The sequence below is a fragment of the Myodes glareolus genome, chromosome 3 (genome assembly GCF_982192425.1).
Source record: "Myodes glareolus chromosome 3, mMyoGla1.1, whole genome shotgun sequence".
NCBI lineage: Eukaryota > Metazoa > Chordata > Mammalia > Rodentia > Cricetidae > Myodes > Myodes glareolus.
The window spans coordinates 82,252,334-82,260,914 of record NC_142028.1 but is presented as its reverse complement, the minus strand read 5'-3'; the positions used below and the strand labels follow the sequence as shown (position 1 = coordinate 82,260,914).

General features: G+C 44.8%; 1 long non-coding RNA gene across 3 annotated transcripts in view; it reads left to right on the top strand.

The window, feature by feature from the left end:
- The first annotated feature begins 102 nt into the window (after window positions 1–102).
- Window positions 103–8,581, top strand: part of LOC125412524 (uncharacterized) — a 40,127-nt gene continuing 31,648 nt past the window's right edge. Inside the window, exons 1-4 of one of the 3 annotated variants that reach the window (XR_015000884.2) lie at window positions 103–304; window positions 1,587–1,761; window positions 3,873–4,042; window positions 5,883–8,078. This is a non-coding gene — a long non-coding RNA (uncharacterized LOC125412524). Of the gene's footprint in view, window positions 305–1,586; window positions 1,762–2,981; window positions 3,810–3,872; window positions 4,043–5,882; window positions 8,079–8,581 lie in introns of those variants that run through there. The other 2 variants (XR_015000883.2, XR_015000882.2) reach the window with 2 other exon arrangements.

The following is an 8,581-nucleotide window of genomic DNA, read 5'->3' as shown; positions in this document are numbered from 1 at the left end:
CGCGGCCCGGGGCCTCATCCTACTCCGCCTTAGCGCGGCGGCGGCAGCCAGAACGAGGCCAGCCGGGGCTACGTCACGCCGCCGTGCGTGCTCCGGCCCCGCCCCGGGCTCCGCGTGCCCCGCCCCCAGCCGGGCTGTGAGTTTAAGGTCCTGACTGTGTACCTGCCCGCGTACGTCTCCCCCGGCGTCCCCTTGGCATCTTGCCTGCCTGCTTCCCGCTCGCCGCCGGAGGTTGCTCCCTCACCTGTGCAGCGTCCTCAGAGACTCTTCCCCGTGCCTGCCCGCGGCTCAATGGACCAAGCAGGTAGCTGAGGTGTTTAAATAGCTTCTCCTGCCGGGCGGTGGAGGTGCACACCTTTAATCCCAGGACCCAGGGGCGGGGGCTGAGGCAGGCGGATCTCTGTGAGTTCAAGGCCAGCTTGGTTTAAGAGTAAGTTTGAGGACTGACTCCGTAGCTACTGAGAAACCCTATCTCGAAAAAAATAGCTTCTCCTTTATCCTTTCAGAATAAAGTCCACACTCATTAATGGCACACCCTACCTTTCCAATCTCTTTTTTATCCTCCCAGCATCACACAGCCAAGAGATTCTCCGATTGTTCCATTTCTTCCCCATCCCATCACCCTAATCTGAGCTACCCCAACACTTCTGTTTCCCCGCATTCATCATTGCTCCCACCCCACCCCTTGAACGTTTGAGGTGTTTTTTTTTTTAATGCCATATAATTGCATTTGAAATATACAATCTTGCTGGGCGGTGGTGACACAATCCTTTAATCCCAGCACTTGGGAGGCGGAGGCAGGAGGATTTTTGTGAGTTCGAGGCCAGCCTGATCTACAAGAGCTAGTTCCGGGACAGCTAGGTCTGTTACACAAAGAAACCCTGTCTTGAAAAAAAATATAATATAATAAAATCTCCGATGGCTTCTCAGTACTGCCCACAGAATAATCTCAAGAAATCACTATCTCCCCAGGCAGTGATGGCACAGGTCTTTAATCCCAGCATTTAGAAAGTAGAGGGAGGTAGATCTCTTGAGTTCAAAGACCCAGGCCAGCCTGGACTACAGAGTGAGCTCCAGGACAGCCGGGTCTACACAATAGAAACCCTGTCTTGAAAACAAACAAATAAACAAAGAAATATCTATCTCATTAGCAGTATTGCCCCTCTTTGATAAATTCCAGGATGGCCAACTTGCTTCTAATTATACTAAAGACTGCCCCCTCTGACTGAGGTTTCCATACATAAACTACTCCTGACCTTCTACCTCTCATTGGGCTAATCATTATTCCTATACATGCTTCCCGAACTCAATTTCATTTCCCTTGGGAAGCTTTTTCTGACCCTCCAGTCTGGGTTAGTTGTCTCCTGAGTTCGCAGTCTCTGTGTCTTTTGTCAGGTAGATCAAGCCAAATTATCTGTCCCTTCCCTGGGTAAGGCCTGGCTTGTTGCCTCTGCAGACTATTCAGCATATGCAAAGAAGACAGATGAGGGTGTTCTCCACAGTCGTTCTTTCAACAAGAAGGCAAGAGTTGACCTTGACCTGTTTCGATTCACTGTTTATTGATTTATTATTATTCTTTTTGTCAGGCCCTAGGCCATCACAACTGATTTATAAAACCTGGCTCCTGCCTGATAAAGCCAGGTTCATCAAGAACAACAAATAAACCCCTCCCCTGAGGTTTGAAAGGAAGTCTGTCCAATGATGTCATTTGGGCAAGCAAAGGTCAGAAAGGATTTTGAGAGATACTACTGTGTTTAATGGGTAAGTCCCAAACCCTTTTACTTTCAATCCTAACTCTACAAAATCACTAACTCAAAGTGCACGCAGATTCTATGTTAACAGCAAGGGGTGTTGAATGCCTGTAATTCAAGCATTCAGAGAGACAAGGCAGGAGGATGGCCAGTTCAAGGCTAGCCAGTGCTACTTAACAAGAAAATCCTGCCTCAAAAAAATTTCTGTATTCAATTTAGCCTTTTTTTTTTTTTTTTAATTTGGAGACAGAGTCTCACTATGTAGCTCAGGCTGTCCTGGATCTCCTTACCTAGACCAGACTGCCCTTGAACTCAGAGATCCACCTGTTTCTGCCTCCCAAGTGCTAGGCTTAAAGGTGTGCATGACCACACCTGGCTTCTGACCAGTTTGTTTTAAAGATGGAACCATGAGCTGGGCATGATGACACATGCATGTTTTTCCAGCAGTTGGGAGGTGGAAATAGATTCACGCTCACCTTCTGATTCATAATGAATCCCAGGCCAGACTGGGCTACATGAGAACCTTTGGTCAGTAACTCATCCCCACCAAAAGATAGTCTCACTAAGTAAGTAGCTCAGACTGGCCTGAAATTTCACATTGTCTTGCCTTTTAGCCTCCCCAAATCCCAAATCCTGGGATTATAGATGTGTGCCCTTACATCCAACACTCTTTGTCTTTATTCTATGTTTTTCTTACCTTGTTCCTACGAGTTTATGTGTGTTTGTATATATATGCATCATATGCCGTATATATGATCTATAAATATATACTCACTTCTTTATAAAGGTACAGTTTTAGGCCCATGTGTCTGGTGAGAAAACTGGTGTGTGTTTCCTTGAGCCTACTACCATTTCAATTAGAGAACAGTACTAAAATATTAGTCACCCTCTCACTTGGCAGAAGTTCAAGACAGGTGTTAGTTACTTGTAAACCACCACAGAGAGGATGATTTTGCAATAGCAACAGTACCTATAGGAAAAGCAAAAAGAAATGTAAACCTGGTGTATGGTGCACACCTAAATCCCAATAGTTGGGATTGCCATGAGTTCAGGGCGAGCCTGGGCAACATAAGGATACCCAATCTAAGAAAGGAAAGAAGGAAGGGGGATAAGGAGAAAGTGCTAGCTTTTCAAGCTTGACAACCTGAGTTCTTTTTTTTATAAATTTTTATTTTTTTTAAATTTATTAAATTTATGTATACAATGTTCTGTCTGCATATATGTCTGCAGGCCAGAAGAGGGCACCAGAGCGCATTACAGATGGTTATGAGCCACCATGTGGTTGCTGGAAATTGAACTCAGGATCTCTGGAAGAACAGCCAGTGCTCTTAACCACTGAGCCATCTCTCCAGCCTGACAACCCGAGTTCTATCTCTGGAATCCACATAAGAGCCAGATGCAGAGATTCAGTGATGTAAACCCAGCACTCCTATAATGAGATGAGCAGCAGAGACAGGACAACAAGGAAGCTGGGGTGTAGCGTGGCGGCCCTGAAAAGGAGCCTGCCTCAGCCGATTGAGAAGCAAGAGCGGACTACCTAAACTTGTCCTCTGGTTTTCTGCAGGCTCGCTGTGGCCTGTCTCACACGTCAGACACAGACACAATTTTTTTTTTCCAAGACAGGGTTTCTCTGTTTAGCCTTGGCTATCCTGGAACTCTCTCTGTCGTCCAGGTTGGCCTCAAACTCCCAGAGATCCTTCTTCCTCTGCCTCCGGAATGCTGGGATTAAAGGTGTGTGCCAGCACCACTTGGCAACAATCTCATTTTTTACTCGAAGTGTACAGCCTTTCAGAGTGCCTCTTCCACAGCGCATATACACAGCTTAAAGATAAAAATCTTTGTTTTTGAAAAAACTGAGTGGTTATTGATATCGGTAATAAACTGCATATTCCATGATGACCCCTTAAGACCAGAACGGGGTTGGAAATTCCTTTCACCTCCGTGATGTCACAGCCATTGTAAGGTCACAGCACGACACATAAAGGCTGCATTTGTGATAATGCTGTGTATTCTCACCTACTGTGCTGTCCTTCCCCTAGTGCAGGTGGTACTTCAAACTAGCAGCTAGGTTATGGGTGGGTCTTTGCATTTCTTACATTTTTTTCCTTTTTTTTATTTTAGAAAATACTGTCAGGAGGTGGTGGAGCACACCTTTAATCCCAGCACTCAGGAAGCAGAGGCAGGTGGATCTCTGTGAGTTCAAGGCCAGCCTGGTCTACAGAGTGATCTCCAGGACAGCCTACCTAGTGTCTGCCCTAGTGTGTTAAACTCCCAATGTGCATAGCCTCCAGGTAGGGTGGGACAATGGGATTAACTCCCTAAATTAGTGTTTTATATCCTATCTAAACTTGCTTCACTAATCTGCTAAATTTAGAGTTACTAACTCCTCTACATAGATGGATCTTTTTTTTTTGGTCAACCAGCTTGCAAAGAACGACGTGGAGACTTATTACTTATTTTTAACTATGAGAGCTTGACCTTAGCTTAGGCTTGTTTCTAATTAACTCTTTTTTTTATGGTTTTTCAAACAGGGTTTCTCTGTAGCTTTGGAGCCTGTCCTGGAACTAGCTCTTGCAGAGCAGGCTGGTCTCAAACTCACAGAGATCTGCCTGCCTCTGCCTCCCAAGTGCATGCACCATCACTGCCCCTAACTAACTCTTATAACTTAAATATTTTTTTAACCTACGTTCTTCCATGCTCTCGTTACCTCATCTCCATTTGCCCATCCTGTTTTTTCCCTGTCTGGCTGGCAACTCCACCTTTCTTGCCAGCGTTCTCTTTGTCCAGAAGTCCCTGCTATACCTCCTGCCTAGCGAATGATCAGTTAGCTTTTTTTTTTGTTTTTGTTTTTGTTTTTCGAGGCAGGATTTCTCTGTATAACAGCCCTAGCTTTCCTGGAACTTGCTTTGTAGACCAGGCTGGCCTCAAACCCACAGGGATTTGCCTGTCTCTGCCTTACCAGAGTTAGCTTTTTATTAACCCAAATCACAGTGACAAATTTTCACAGTGTAAAGGAATGTTCCACAACACGCCTTTTTTATTTTTCCAGATTTATTTATTATGTATACAGTGTTCTGCCTGTATGTCTGCCTGCAGGCCAGAAGAAGGTACCAGATCTCATTACAGATGGCTGTGAGCCACCATGTGGTTGCTGGGAATTGAACTCAGGATCTCTGGAAGAACAGTCAGTGCTCTTAACCTCTGAGCCATCTCTCTAGCTCTCCACAATACTTCTAAACTCAGAAAACACTACCCTCTAAAGTCTGTAAATACAGAGGTGGCTTGTGGTTGGATCTCCTTTTCCACTGTTAGCTTTATTAAGGACTCACTTCAGATCCATCCAGAGCCTCTTTACCAGATCTGGGATCTTGTGAGATGGTTCAGCTGGTAAGGTGCCTGCCACCAAAACCGATCCCCAGAGCCCATGTGGAAGAAAGAGAAAACCAATCCCCACAGGCTGTCCTCTCACCTCCACCTCCACCATAGCATGTACAAACACACACACACACACACACACACACACACAGAGCCTCATACAGCTCATGATTTCATGATTACTACATCTCTCGATTTCATAATTTTCTCTCCCTCTTGACTTAATCTCCTGTTGTCTGAGCACACAAAACCCATCCCAAATGTTACCAACCATCATCGAGTGACCTAGAAATGAGTGCTCGCTGATTAAGAAGCTGGGCATGCACGAGTGACGCACACCTTTAGTCCTAGCTATTGGGAAAGCTGAGTCAAGAGAGCTGCTCGGGCTTAGGAAATCCTGGCCAGCCTAGAAAACACAGCAAGGCTTCCATTTAAAACGTGACCAAGGACTGCAAAGGTGGAACAGTCAAAGACAGCTACTGCTTACTAAACAGCTCAGTCCTGTTTCTGCACAGCTGCCAGGACAGCTGTGATCTTGGAGTAGAACAAAGGGGTGGAAATCAAAGATCTGCTTCACTGAAGGCAATGACACTTAACCAAAACCAAAAAAAAAAAAAAAGACCCCTATATTAGCTATAGAAAGAGTTGTTTCTTTGCAGAACTATGGATTAAACTTAGGGTTTTATGTATGCTGGGCAAGCACTCTACCATTGAGCTACATCTTTAGACTTTTAAAATTATATTTATTTTCTCCAGGCGGTGGTGGCGCACACCTTTAATCCCAACACTCGGGAGGCAGAGGCAGGTGGATCTTTGTGAGTTCGAGGCCAGCCTGGTCTACAAGAGCTAGTTCCAGGACAGGTTCCAAAGCTACAGAGAAACCCTGTCTTGAAAAACCAAAACAAAAAAAAAAAAAAAGAAGAAGAAGAAGAAGTTGAAGCACTGGGACTCTGCCCTGACAAACTTAGGAGGCATATAGGCCATTCCAGCTTCATAGTGAATTTGAGGCCTTCCTGGGCTATTTGAGACCCCCATCTCAAAACAAAACAACCCAAGTGAATTGTTTTGGTTCATACTTACAATCTCAGTACTCATGAGGCTGTGGTAAAAGACAAATTTTGGCCTACACTGGGCTATATAGTAAGTTCTAGGCAAACCTGGGATACAGTGTAAGATCTTGTTTCCTCAAAAGCCAAATAACAACAAAAACAAAATGACAAAAAAGAAAACAGCCAGTCTTAATGGGCTGTGTGAAAACAGCAGGACCATTTGGGGGAGCTCCACGTGAGCTGACTGAGGAAGAAAAATCACCTACCAGAGTGAATCTTCAGTATGGGGAAGCATTCCTGTTCTGGAAATGAACAGGTGTCAGTGCTGAGTCTCGAGGCTTTTAAGGATGGAGCTGCAGGCTTGCTTGGAAGCAGTGTCGCAGATGCATAAGTCTTTGTGAACTGGTTAGAGAAAACCCCAGGGTCTCCAAGCATATCAATGAGTACACAGTGCCCAGGTACATCAGGAGCCACAAGAAATCTTGACCCAGCTCTTCTGATATCTTCTGAATTGCTATGCTTGTGAGAAGGAGGGACTGTTGTTAAAAATGCACATTTCAAGAGCTTGGTTATTAGCTGGATCTCTGGAGCAGCCATGTGAGTCTAGCTACTTAGTGGCTGAGGCAGGAGGATTCCAAGTTGAAGCCCTGTCTGTGCTGTGACAGTAAGTTCAAGGATAGCCTGACCAAGGCACTGCAAGAAAGCCTGTCTAAAAATAATCAAGTTTGGGGCAACCCACTTTTAGGTTGGCTCCCTGTGGCACTCTCTCTGGCCTCAGGAAGCTCCTTCTCTTCCTCCTTAAACTCTGTTTTCCTGCCTTAAAACAAAACAACGACAACAACAACAAAACAAACAAGTCAGATGTGTGATGTACACACTGGGAAGTGGTGACAGGACCCAGGGAAGTTCAAGGTCATCCTCAGCTATACAGCCTGGGCTACCTAAGATCCCACCTCAAACAAGACAGCTGGAGATACAGCTCAGAGGTGGATTAGCAGGTATTAGACACCCCCACACACACAGTCACATACTTTTTGCTTTTTATTGAGACTATTCTGGTAAATTCTTCTATGAGTGATGTTTATTCTAGCACCAAAGCCGCTGTTTCTCCACCCAGCCTACCTCTTTTATCTAACCATAGATCAAGGAGCTGTGGTAGCTTTTAGAAAGGCCTGTGGCTCAAGGAGGACCCTTGCCCGGGTTTTTGCTGCAGTGGAGGGGGATGCTGGAAAGACACTGATGCAATTCTGAAAGCATTGTGACATCTCTGACTGTGTCCGGAACTTTGTCTGTGGTCGGGTGATGTCACCGAGGTATGAATGCATGGTATCTGGAATAAGACACTCAAGAAGTTCATCCAGGACTACAGAGGACTCACTGAGGGTGAGGAGGTAGCAGTGTTTGTAAACTGTGGATGAGGATGACGCTGAGCTCCCAGGAGAGGTTTCTTAGCAACTGACATAGGAGTTGACGGGAACAGGAACACAGTCGCAGATGGGAAAAGGAAAAGTGAATGTCAGAAAAAGACAAGTCCCAAGAAAACTCAGAGAAGAGTTGAGAGGAAGCTTTGTAGACTTGAGTGATCTCCTCAAGAATCACTTCAAAATGAAGACTGTAGATGTAGCTTGGTAGTAAAACACTTGTCTAGTGTGCTTAAGGTTCTGTCTCCAGCCCCGCAGGAACTGCAAAGTAATATGGACCCTGATATGGAAAGATTTTTCTCTTTTATTGTTGAGATTATAATTATAGCAATTCTTAATTCCCCTGTCCCCGCCCAAACCCTCTCATATGCCCCTCCTTTCTCTCTTCCTAATTCATGACCTCTTTTTTTCACTAACTGTTGTTACACACATATATGTATATACACATATATTTCTAAATATAACCTGCTCGGTTTGTATAATTGTTATTCATGTATGTTTTCAGGGTTGACCATTGGTGTGCTCTTTCCCATTTTGCCCACTTTCAGCATTCCTTAGTTGCCCATAGCTCTTTGTGTAGGGTTGAGGACTTGTGGGCTCCCCATCCCACCCCATCCACTTTGAAATGTCTATTGTTGTCCTGGTTCAGCCCATGTTAAGGCAGTCATGTTGGTGAGTATAGTGTCAGACATTTCTTGGAGACACAGACTCACAACAAATTCCCTAAACCCTTGCCCTCTGATAGTCTTTCCCACCCTCTTCTACAATGATCCCTGAGCCTTAGACGTAAGAGTATATCCATTGGGACTGGGCTCTGTAACACTATAATTTGATTGAGCAAGGACTTTGACTTATTCACTACTCTGTCTTCAGCCTTGCAAATAGTGTCTAGATCGTTATAACGATAGATGTTGTTTTAATATATGTATGAACAAAACGAGAATATCTTGGGATGTGTTTATTAAATTTTATTATGTTTTATGGG